The sequence below is a fragment of the Phragmites australis genome, chromosome 8 (genome assembly GCF_958298935.1).
Source record: "Phragmites australis chromosome 8, lpPhrAust1.1, whole genome shotgun sequence".
NCBI lineage: Eukaryota > Viridiplantae > Streptophyta > Magnoliopsida > Poales > Poaceae > Phragmites > Phragmites australis.
The window spans coordinates 25,359,647-25,372,632 of NC_084928.1; the positions used below are offsets into that span (position 1 = coordinate 25,359,647).

The following is a 12,986-nucleotide window of genomic DNA, read 5'->3' on the forward strand; positions in this document are numbered from 1 at the left end:
CGGGGCCATACATACTGGTCCCCGAGCATCTAAGTTCCCCGATAACAAGAAAAGCTAAGTTCCGGAAGAGAGTGCTCGGGGCTGCGAACAGCGGCCCTCGAGCACCCGAGTCCCCCGAGGACCCAAGGGAAGTCAGTTCTGGGAGAGAGTGCTCGGGGTCGTGAATTTTGGCCCCCGAGCACTCAGTTCCCCGAGGACCAAGAGAGGGCATATCTGGGAGAGAGTGCTCGGGGCTGCGAATAGTAGCCCCCGAGCACTCACAGTTCCCCGAGGGCCTGAGAAGTCCTTCGTCGGTGGTCCCCACAGGGGCTCAGCGGTGAGGTGTCTGCTGGTGAGGGGACCGATGCTGCATTTAAGAGGGCGCATGGCCTGTCACTTCCAACCACTCCCCCCACGCCTGCTATCAGTCCCTGTCACGGCCTGGCAGGGAGGCGTGGGGACATTTAATGCTCAGGTCCCATCGTGCGTCATCCGGCGTACCTCGGGATAATGTTGCAGAGCCCGAGGCACACCGCCTGTCGCCCTACTGTGTTAGGCCTGCTCTGACCGGGCGGGCACGTGGGCTGCTCAGTGGCTGCCCAGTGGGCCCTCCCCGGGGCACTCGCCGAAAAGCCAAATGATGACGAACAAGACCGGACGGGGGTGCGTTTTCAACCCTCCCCGTCACCTCGCGTGGCAGCCCATGATGGTTGCTTTCCATTTATGGTGTCTTGGAAGTCGCGTCATTCTTTCTGGGCACGCTACTGCCCTGACGGGTATATAAGCAGGGCGGGCTCCCCGGAGAAGAGGGACATCAGGAGATCGAGGATTAGACAGACAACCAACAACCAGACTAACACCAAAGCACAGAACACATCGACGAGTCTCGAAGAGCATGGAGCACAAAGCTCTAGACTTAAAAAATATTCTTGTAACACGAGAGATCCTCAGAGAGACATTCTCAAAGCATTTATAGCATACACACAGGTGTAGGGTATTACGCTTAGTGCGGCCTGAACCTATCTAAAAATCCCCTGAGCATTTACTCCTTCATGCATCCGATCATTCCACCTCCACCTGCATCTCATTTACTCCCATTTATTTCACCTACGAAGCGGGTTCAGAATCATCCCCTCGGCTGAATCTCAAAGGGGCTCCTTCCGGATCCCCGCTTGAGGAGATCACCCTCCGACAACAGCGATCGAAGCACTTACCCCTTCCTCTTCCTAGTTTACCCTACACTCTCTTTCCCCCGACTACATCCCCCAGATGTTGATGATTAAACTAGTGGTGATCATGGGTGCTACGGGCACGGGTAAGACGAAGCTATCAATTGATGTATCCAAGGTGATTAGTGGCGAAGTGGTGAATGCCGACAAGATGCAAATCTATGCTGGGCTTGACATCGCAACCAACAAGATCCATCTAAATGATCAATGTGGTATTCCTCATCACCTTATTGGGGGCTATTTCAGCAATTACCAACGATTTTCCTGTATCTTTCTTCCACTCTATTATAACCATTACTACAAGGTCTATTGTAAGGCGTGGTCATGTACCGGTTCTTGTAGGTGGATCAAACTCACTGATCCATGGATTCCTTGTTGATAATTTTGATCCCTCCCTTGTTGATCCTTTTGCAATCATGAGGTATCATCCAACTTTAAGGTTCCAAAGTTGCCTCCTATGGCTCCATGCTCATGAGTTAGTTCTTAAGGAATATCTCAACCGCCATGTTGAAGATATGGTTGATGCTAGTTTGGTGGAGGAACTCAAATAATTTTTTGATTCTATGTCCATTCGCAAGCTTGCCGAGGACATCGGGCTAGCTAGGGCAGTCGGTGTGTCGGAACTAAGTGAATATTTTGCCAGACGCAAGAGACTATGTGTTTGCATCAATGAGATGAAAGCTAATATGCATGCCCTTGCAAAAGCACAGACTGCAAAGATTCAACATATTGCTAATGTTTGAGGTTGGCCTGTTTGCTCCCTTTATGCCACAGAAACCATATGCGCGCATCTCACTGGATCAAACTATACTGCGAAGGCCATAGCATGGGAACGTGATGTGAGTGGTCCTGCACTTACTACTATAAATGAGTTTTTGGATAGCTGATGTCTAGGTTGGCTGCTCTTGTGAGTTGAGTTATTAATACACATAGATTAGGTTGCATATCAGTATCTAGAGTGTTATTATATTGATCGTAGTATGCATGGATATTTTCAGTACCTCTTTTTGACTTGTATAAGTATATGCTATGAAAACCTTCTACTTACCATGACTGTATCCTATGTATTACTCCCAGTGCTCGATATAGCTTTATGTACCTTAACATCATGCTTGCCATTATTCACTGGAGATTGAAGTCTCTTTCAAATCCTAATCATCAGTTCATATGCCAAAGTTATAACTGGACACTCAGTTTTGGGCATGGGAATGTGAGGTGAGAGCCTCTAGACTTGCTGCTAGACACAAGTGAGTTTGCCCATAGTGTCAATGATGGGTGGGCTGGATTTATTCAGATTTGTTGCTCAAACTTGATAATAGATTATGTTTAGTAGATGCATCAACTCATCCAGTGTCATTAACTCTGATAGGTCCATGCTGTTGTTTTGGACCATGGTGGTGCGTACCTAATGTGAATATGAAACTAAACTAATTTTGCCGTTTAATTGCTTCACCAACCCTGTCGTAAATTGTTCCTCCATTTAGGTAATTTTGGTCTCAGGTAAAGAGCGAATGTGTTCTATTGATATTGAAACTAGGTATCAGAATGAATTGTTCATATTATCATAATTGTATGGCAAAAAAAACACCAGACTCCTGCATGCTAAGGTAGCATCCTAGCCATAGACAAAACAATTTGGGATTTTATAACTCTATTAAATATGGGGAGTATAGTTTTGTAAGCCAGAGTATACTGCACAAGTTGTACGACCTGAACTAGTTTACTTTACACTATACGATAAAGTGTTATTGGAATAGGTGACCCGGAGTGTCTTTGACAAAACGGGCATAACTTTTGCATACAGACTCCAATTTCGATGTTTTTTTTCTACGAACATCTATAGAAAAAGTTACATCCGATACTCCCCGACTTTGTCGGGTTCAGATAATTTTTTGAGGCCAAAAAACCTTGGAAGATTGAGTTCTCACTCCCAGAAGTTTTTGCACAGTTTTCGGAACGTGCGTTTGTGTCTATAGCCGCCACTCCTTATATCAAACTTGACCAAAATTGTACAATAATTCCTATTCTAGTGCTTCTAAGGTGAGAAAAATAAATGACAAATAAAAGAAAAATAAAAAATTATTTGTGAACAACTCAAGATCAGAAAAAATGTCGATTTTCCTTTTTTTGTTGCTGCGTTTTCGTGCCCACTGTGTTTGTTAAATGACATAAAAAATATGAAGTGATGATACATGAAACTATCAGGCAAGGCAAGTAAAATTGATATTCAGTAAGGTAAATTGAACTGACATTGTTCATTAAATAGCATCTCGTACAACACATACAATAGCAAGAAGACAACACTAGACCGTACACAATCAGTCCTTACTCTCTGTATCTAGATACTCCATTGTAAATCAGCCTCACCTCATACAGAGAGTGCTAGAATAAAATGGTCATTTTGGAATACTTCTTCAATTGGAATACTACAAGCATCGTATGAAAAACACCCTCATTAGGTGAATCTCCATTAGCTTCTTCTTAATCATCAACACATCAGACAAATAGGAATCGAAAGCCACAACACAGGCATGTGCGTATACATCTTTTTTGTGATTCAGAAAAATAAAATCAAACCAACATACACATGGAAAACCTATCATGCATGTCAAGAGATAGAATGACAAATATTAATAGTATAAAAAATTACAGCCACCATACTTTGTACATTCATATTTAGTTAGTACCAATCAATCATAATAACATATTGATAGATATTAACCTTTGGGAAAATTGCATATGCACACACATAGGGACCAGTCTTCGTTGCAAATAAAACCCGCACAAGTTAAATTGTTACAATTAGCACACCATAAGTCTCCTCTCATTGCAAAATCACACTTGGGGATATTTGATAGCATATGATATGGCACTATTGCTTGCAGATCATGCAGCTCTGGTTTAGATTTATTTCTTAAGTTATTTGATGGTAGGGTATTACATATGGGTTTCTCAAGTCTCCTTTAAATATGGCTTAAGTCTGTAAGCTTACAAATGCTAAATTACTGAACAAAGGATATGTTTTTCAGGCATATACAACAAGCCCGCACAATTTGGCTATTATGGGTTATGGTGTACATAGATTTTAAACCCTCCATTAGGTGATTACCCATGTTAATAATATTTCTACAATTTCCATTGAGGTGGAGGCAAGACTCAAGTAGAAGTTAGCTAGTTTGACAAGCAAGTCAAGCATCTTCTGGAAGCAAACGATGTGATAAAAAGGGAGTGAATACATTAAACAAAACTAGAATAAAGTTGACAAGGAAATCTAAGCCACTATGTGGCACTGATATGTATTGTGATGACAATACCCCTGTAGAAAGACACAATGTTCTTAGAAAGCACTGAAACAAGTCATTTTCTACAACATGTGTATTGCAATGACTTAGTGTATTTGCATCTAAATGGTATACAACATGTGGATTTTCTACAATTTGCTTAAGGAATTAGAAGGTAGCGTCACATGGTCTACTTGATGTAGAAAAGATAGCATAACAGAGCACACTGCAAATCAGAAAGAAAAAAACAGCATAACAGTCCAGTTTTCACAAAACCAGAAAATTTCCAATACACACATGCATCACTGGATTGTTGTTCAAATTGCGATAACATGAGCATGAAAAATATTCCACAAGCATAATGAGAAGAGCAGAACATAGAGATATCTTTACACATGATATGGAAATAAAAGAACTGTAACACAACAATGATAATTATAGACATCATGTGTACTTCAAAGAGCTGATAGTAAGAACAGAACATGTATCAAAATTGCTCTCAGTTTATTTCCCGACAATTATCCCCAAGACATTAGATGTCCTGGCCCCTAAATTTCTAGTTGAACACATCATCGATCGAGCAATTATCTAAATCCTCAACTAGTAAGTATATCCTGGACACAGTTCAAATATCTCCCTGGATAATACTGTTGTGACCAAAAGACTGTACAAACTGAACCAAAATAGCCAAAGACAGAGACTAGCAAAGCTAAAGGGCTAACTCAATATAAGCATTCAGAAACAACATAGCAAACTGCCTCTGAATCACAACAGTAATCAACCAGGAAACAAAATAGATAGCCCTTTGATAGCCAACTACATATGTTCCTCATTGCACAAGTAAATATTAGATCATATCACCAACACAGGTATCCAGGGCTAGCATACATAGGACTATACCTTATTGTACTTAGATATTATGCCCAACCTTAGTACAATAATCTACAAGTCACTTACTGTCCAGAGCAATAATCTGCAAGCCACTTACTGTCCAGAGGAAGGGAGAGGAAAAACTCACAACAAAACACTTGAGAGTGCATGAAGAAGAGAGGATTGGGGAGGTAGGTTGTTGGGGAGGGGGCCGTCCAGGGAGCCACCTAGGAGGAATGAGGGTTGCCGGGGGTGGAGGAGCCACTGAGGAGGGAGTTCACGGGGAGGGCCACTGGGGAGGGAGGAGGGTTGCCGGGGAGTGTGGAGGGCCATCGGGGAGGAAGGCCGGCCGTAGAGGAGTCGTCAGGGAGGAGGGCCAGCCAGGGAGGAGACAAGGCAGCTAGGGTTGTAAGGAAAGAACTTGGTGCGCCATGGGGAGGAGACGAAATGGTAGTTATAGAGCATTAGTACATATAGCTTTTTACTCCTAGCCGTCTATACTAATATTATTAGTACAGATGGCTTTTAATAAAAAACCGTCTGTATAAATATATTTCGAGCCGTCTGTACTAATATCATTAGTACATACAACTTTTTAGTAAAAGCCGTCTGTATAAATATTACATATGGCTTTTGATGGGCCCATGGCTCCTTCGGATAAGATCAATATCACGAATAATGCTCAAATCATACAAGGACCAATTACAAGAGCACGTGCACGATAATTAGACCATCAGGTCAACTCGTTCCTTGCTGTTTATGTTTCCTTGGATGCATTACTACTGAATTCTTGTGATATTTTTATTGTATAGGAACGTGGGAGAAGCACTACAATCTTACTCGGACGTCACTCCTCGAAGGCCAAGTCTACTCGGACTCAAGGCTGAGCTCTAGTCGTGGTCATGGTCGTGGTCGAGGTCGAGTTCCAGGATAGCTCGTCAGTAAAACGGGCATAACTCTCTCATACAAAGCCCGTTTTAGGAAATCTTGGACATTCTAGAAAGCTTACGACGAGCCCTTTTCAATAGATATGAGGTTGACCAAATATTCCTTATAGTTTAGTCAGAGTAAAAGGAATAAGGTACTGTATCACCGTTTTGAACTCTACTGGGTTTTGTAATCATGTCGGAGTCGGAGTTCAGGTTGTGCACGCCTCTCCACAATTGCACAACCCTAGGTCGACCTCCTCACGTCCCCCTATATATACACAGTAGCCGTCGTAGTTTAGGCTTGGGTTTTAGCTTAGATTATTCTATTTAATACAGTTTCATCGTTTATCAGTTTGTTGAACCCCAAACTCAAGTACTTCATTGGTAATTAGCAATATTCTGATTGCAATTACCTGTTCTTGATTGTGTTTTTGATTCGCTTGCAGGAAAAGCCTTCTTGGTAAGGTCAACTATATCTTGGCACGGTTGATAACCATGGAGTAGTGGTGTATTGGTTGCGAGGGTTCTTGATCTGTTTTGATCAAAGCCTTTGGATCATCAACGTCAAAACTCTACTAATCGACTTATCATATTACCTTCGGAAGATCGGGCAAACGCGCATCATGTGGTATCAGAGCATCGGTTGCCCGTTAGGTAATCTCAGTTATCCCTTTTGTTTCGTCGAGTTCCTTTACCCAGAGTCCAAAAAATTACCCCACAAAAAAAAATTTAGATCTTAGTTTTCCGCTATCCAAGCCATTTTGTGCCTTTCGCAATTTTGTTTTCAGTTTTTGCATTGTTGAGTTTGAGTCCATCGTTGGTGTCTCGTTACTGGTCGAGTCATCATGTTCTAGTTTCTAGCATCGAGTCTTTGCTATAGCTGAGTTTTTGTCCCACTCGGGGTCCTGACCAGTCACTCCGACCACCCCTCGGGTCCTGACCACTCACTCTGACTAGTCACTCTAACCACCCCTCGGGTCCCGACCACTCTCTCCGACCACTCACTCGGAGTCCCAACCAGTCACTCTGACCACCCACCTGTCACTCCGATCACCCACTCGGGGTCCGACAAGTCACTCCGACCAACCACTCGGGGTCCGACTAGTCACTCCGACCATCCACTCATTGTCCAACCAATCGCTCCGCCCACCTTCTCAGATCCGACCACTTAGTTGGAGTCGTCCATCTTCTCAGATCTTTTTATTACCTTTATACCCCTGCTCTACAAAAAAAGTTTGTGACCCACATATCTCACTGGTCTTAGAAAATGCAGTAGAACAGTTTTGAGTTTGTGTCACATTCGCAAAAAAAAGAAAGAAAGAAAAGAAGAGAAAGCAAGAAGCAAAGAAAAAAAAAGAAAAGAAGCAAAGAGTAAAAAAAAAGAAGAGACAGAATTAAAAAAAGAAATCAGTTTGCATTGCGAATTTTGTTCCATTGTGCTGTTGTCTGTTATAGCTTTCGGCTTGCTTGAGCTAGTTCTAGGAACGTGTTTGGGCCAGCAACTGTGATGAGTACTGTGGACTTTTATTCAGCTTTACTAATCTGATTTTAATTATTGCTATTCCTTGGTACTAAATATTGCTTGTCCAAGCCACACCTTCTCTCGATCAGAACGGTTTCTCCCCGTGCAACTACCTCACTCGCACCCGATAAGATATCACGAACCAGCCATCGGTTGTACCAACTGTTGTGTATGGTAAGAACACTTGCAAGAGCGTGGTAAGATGCTTGAGAGTGTGTGACTTCACCTCCACCACCTAGTAGTTGATAGGAATAATATATTTTTTTATCTTCTGTCTACTACTAACCATGGCAGGTGAAATATCGGATGCGAAAGAGTGTGTTTTGAGAGAAGAACTCACAATATTGTTGGATGATCATCGGCAAACTATTAGTAACAACATTGACAAGAAGCTTGTGGGAACCAATACCGCATTGCAACGACTCAATGAAAGCATTGCAATACTCAATACACGCTTTGATTGATTGGTTAATCTTCTACCGAACAATGGTCAACTGGATCCTCATGTTGCAACTCATGAACAAGAGGAGTCCGTCGTGGATGAAGAAATTTTAAGGAAAGAACGTGATGCCTTTGATGCAAAACTACGGAATCGATTGAACTTCAACCGTCAAGGTATGAGAGGTAATGATTTTCAGCAACATAACCCACGTGTTAATGATGATCCATTTGCTAAGGTTAAGTTTACTATACCATCTTTTGCGGGTGCTTATGATGCTGAAAAGTATTTAGATTGGGAGATGACGGTCGAACTGAAGTTTAATGCTCATTTGGTTCCTGAAGTGCATAGAGTTAGGCAAGCAACTAGTGAATTTAAAGATTTTGCAATCATATGGTAGAATAGAGTTTGCATCGATGGATTAGCACCTACGACATGTAATGCTTTAAAGGTTGCTATGCATAACAGATTTGTTCCACCCTCTTTTAAATGTGATTTGCGTAAGAAATTGCAGTGCTTAAACCAAGGTGATAGATCCATAGAAGAATATTATCAGGAGCTACAAATTATTATGTTGCATTGTGATATTATTGATGATGAAGAGGCTGCAATGGCACGCTTTTATGGAGAGTTAAGGCGTGAAATTCAGGACATAGTTGATTACAAAGAATATGATAGTGTTCCTAGATTGTTCCAACTTGCGTGTTTGGCAGAAAAAGAATTGCAGGGACGACAACAGAGGCTAAGGAACAATTTTGGAAGCTCGACTTCTTCAAAATCAACATCGGGTCAAGACAAAATAGCCCCACATTCAGGTTCACGATCTGCTGCCCCCTTCTCGAGTAGGGCGCATTCAGCAATACCCTCAACACCGTCACACGCTCCCGAAGTAAGCAAATCCGTAAATGTGCAGGGTCCAGCCAAGAGCTCTACTTCGGTTGCCTCTACAGGCCGATCGACCGGGATTATATGCCACCGATGCAAGGTAATGGGTCATGTCATGAAGGATTGCCCAAGTCAGCGAGCATACATTGCAACAGAGGATGGTGGATTTGTAAGTGCTAGTGATGTTGAGGATGAATATGCTCTTAAAGCTAACCTTGCAGGTAAAGAGGACAAACTCAAGACGGATATCGACCATGAGGAAGAATTGAGTGCAGCTGCTACGGAAAATTATAGGACACTTTGTGCAGCGAGTGTTAAGTATTCAAATGGAGCAAGCGGAACAGTTACAATGCCATAATCTATTTCAGATGTTCCTCATAGTCAAGGACTTTCGTGTTCGAGTCATTATTGATGGAGGAAGCTGCAACAATTTGGTAAGTTCAGATTTAATCAAGAAACTTTCCTTGTCGACAAGAACACATCCTCATCCATACCACATTCAGTGGTTCAACAATAGCGGTAAGCTGAAGGTAATGCAAACAGCTTGGGTGCATTTTTCTATTAGTTCATACCATGATTGTGCAAAATTTTGATGTAGTTCCCATGCACACATGCTCTCTTTTGCTAGGACGACCATGGGAGTTTGGTACTGATGTAACACATCATGGTAGAAGTAATAAGTACACTCTTATGCATAAAGGAAAGAAAATAATTTTTCTACCTTTAACCCCTGCCGAAATTGTGAAATGTGAACAAGAGATAGCTGAAAATAAGAGAAAAGAGCTTGAGAATGAATCTAAAAATCAGCAAGTAGCGGAAATAAAGCTAAGTCTCGCTTAAATTCACATGGCTTTTACATGCCTCTTCCTGTTCCTAGTGTACCTTGGGAGGATATTTTCATGGATTTTGTTTTAGGATTGCCTAAGACAATGAGGGAAAGGGATAGCATATTTATAGTTGTGGATCGATTCTCTAAAATAGCACATTTTATACCTTGTCACAAGAGCGATGATGCTACAAACATAGCTGATTTGTTTTTCAGGGAAATCATTCGACTACATGGAGTGCCTGATACTATCATCTCAGATCATGACACAAAGTTTTTAGTCACTTTTGGAGATCACTTTGGAATAAATTGGGGACAAAGCTGCTATTTTCTACTACGCGTCATCCCCAAACTGATGGTCAAACAGAGGTCAACAACCGCACATTACCGACCATGTTGCGAGCAGTTCTAAAGAAGAATTTGAGGATGTGGGAAGAGTGCTTACCACATATTGAATTTGCTTACAATAGGTCAGTACATTCCACCACCAAGGTAAGTCCGTTCCAGGTAGTGTATGGATTTAATCCCCGTGCTCCTAAAGACTTAATTTAGATGCTAAGAAACGTGCTGAGTTTATTCTTAAGTTGCATGACACAACTAAAAAGAATATAGAGAGCATGAATGAAAAGTATAAGATTGTTGGAAGTAAAGGTAGGAAGGAAATAAAATTTGACCTCGGTGATTTAGTTTGGTTGCATTTGAGGAAGGTTAGGTTTGCAGAACTAAGAAAATGAAAGTTGATGTCTAGAGCTGATGGGCCATTTAAGATAATTGAGAAAATCAATGACAATGCATACAAATTGGACCTACCTATAGATTTTGCGGTTAGTCCCACGTTTAACATTTCAGATTTGAAGCCATATTTGGGAGAAGAAGATGAGCTTGAGTCGAGGACAACTCCAATTCAAGAGGGGGAGGATGATGAGCCCATGGCTCCTTCAGATGCGATCAATACCACCAATAATCCTCAAATCATACAAGGTCAAATTACAAAAGTACATGCATGACAATTAGACCACCAGGTGAACTCGTTCCTTGCTGTTCATGTTTCCTTGGATGGATTACTACTAAATTCTTGTGATGTTTTATTGCATAGGAATGTGTGAGAAGCACCACAACCTTACTCGGATGTCACTCATCGAAGGCCAAGTCTACTCGGACTCAAGGCTGAGCTCTAGTCATGGTCATGGTCATGGTCATGGTCGAAGTCGTGGTCGTGATCGAAGTTGTGGTCATGGTGGAAGTCGAGTTCCAGGACAGCACGTCAGTAAAACGGGCATAACTCTCTCATACGAAGTCCGCTTTAGTCAATCTTAGACATTCTGGAAAGCTTACTATGAGCCCTTTCCAATGGATATGAGCTCGACCAAATATTTCTACATCAGAGTCAAAGGAATAAGGTGTTGTGTCACCGTTTAATCGTGTCGGAGTCGGAGTCCAGGTTGTCCACGCCTCTCTCCATGGTTGCACAACCCTAGGTTGACCTCTTCACACCCCCTATATATACACAGTAGTCGTCATAGTTTAGGCTCGGGTTTTAGCTTAGATTATTCTGTTTAATACATTTTCGTCGTTTATCGATTTGTTGAACCACAAACTCGAGTACTTCATTGGTAATTAGTAATATTCAGATTGCATATACCTATTTTTGCTTGTGTTCTCGATTCATGTGCAGGAAAAGCCTTCTTGGCGAGGTCAACCGCGTCTTGGCACGATTGATAACCACGGCGTAGTAGTGTAGTGGTTGTGAGGGTTCTTGATCTGTTCTGATCGGAGCCTTTGGATCATCAACAGCAAAACTCCACTAATCAACTTATCATATTACCTTCGGAAGATCGAGCAAACACGCATCAGCTTTTTACACCTAGCCGTTTGTACTATTGATTTTCCAAACAAATCATTAAAACTTGCAAAATTCATAAATAATCCATACAAACTCCAAATGAGAAAAAAAATTGTATGTAAATTTATGATTAAATTTGTACTATCACATGGTGTAGGTATCATTCATGTTACTATTAACAAAAAAATTAACTTGAACATTAAACCTAAATATTAAATTCATAACTAATTTTTTTTACATAGTACATTGCAATACATAGGTTCATTAGTACAATCGAGTAACATCATATAGATTTGACAACCAACCCTTCTTGATGATCGACGCACAGATAGCTAGCGGCCCCAGTCAGAAGTTGTTCTTTGTTAAGGGTGATGACATCTCCAAGAGGGTACTCATCAAATTGATTGTACTCTTCTTCACCCATGACATTCTCAACTCCGACAATCCTTGTTTTTCCCTGAAGGACTACGTGAAGCTTTGGATTTGCCGAGTCTTGCACATAAAAGACCTGGACAACTTGCTTGGCGAGTACAAATGGTTCATCTTTGTATGCGGCTCGTTCGAGGTCGACAGTAGTCATTCCGTACTTGTCTACCTTACAACTTGAGAGTGCGACCCAACGCCACCGAAAGAGGGAGATCTTGAAATGTAAATAGTCGAGTACCCAAATCTCCTATATGTACCCATAATACGCACAGACCCCAAGTTTATCTTGGAAGGCATCTATGTGCACACTGTTGTTCTGTACTGTTCTCTTACTATCCCGTGCTATGGTATAAAAGGTGTACCCATTTATGTCATATGCATTAAATGTCACAATTGTGTGACTTGCCCATCTTGACAACCAGCCAATATTGTCCTCTGTTGAACTATTATTACTGAATCACGCTACCAACCAGTTGTTAAAGCTATGGTTGTGCTGTGATCCAAGCCTCTGTACGGCTTGAATTCTCTCTGTGTAGCACGTTCTTATGTATGTCAATATGTGGGGATACTTTAGTCATGTGTTGCAAGACTGTGAAATAGGCTTTAGATAATGTGGCAAAGTCAACAATGATTGAGTTCCCACCTATGGTCCCCTTCCCATCCAGTCTCCCCTCATGGCAAGACATGGGCATACCAATTGGTTTGAGCTGCTCCATGTAATGGATGCAGAACTCAACTACCTCTTCAATTGTGTAAC

General features: G+C 41.7%; 1 pseudogene; it reads left to right on the top strand.

Annotated features, from left to right (window-relative positions):
• Nucleotides 1-1,158: 1,158 nt before the first annotated feature.
• LOC133927682 (adenylate isopentenyltransferase 8, chloroplastic-like) lies at nucleotides 1,159-1,951 on the top strand (annotated as a pseudogene).
• Nucleotides 1,952-12,986: the final 11,035 nt, after the last annotated feature.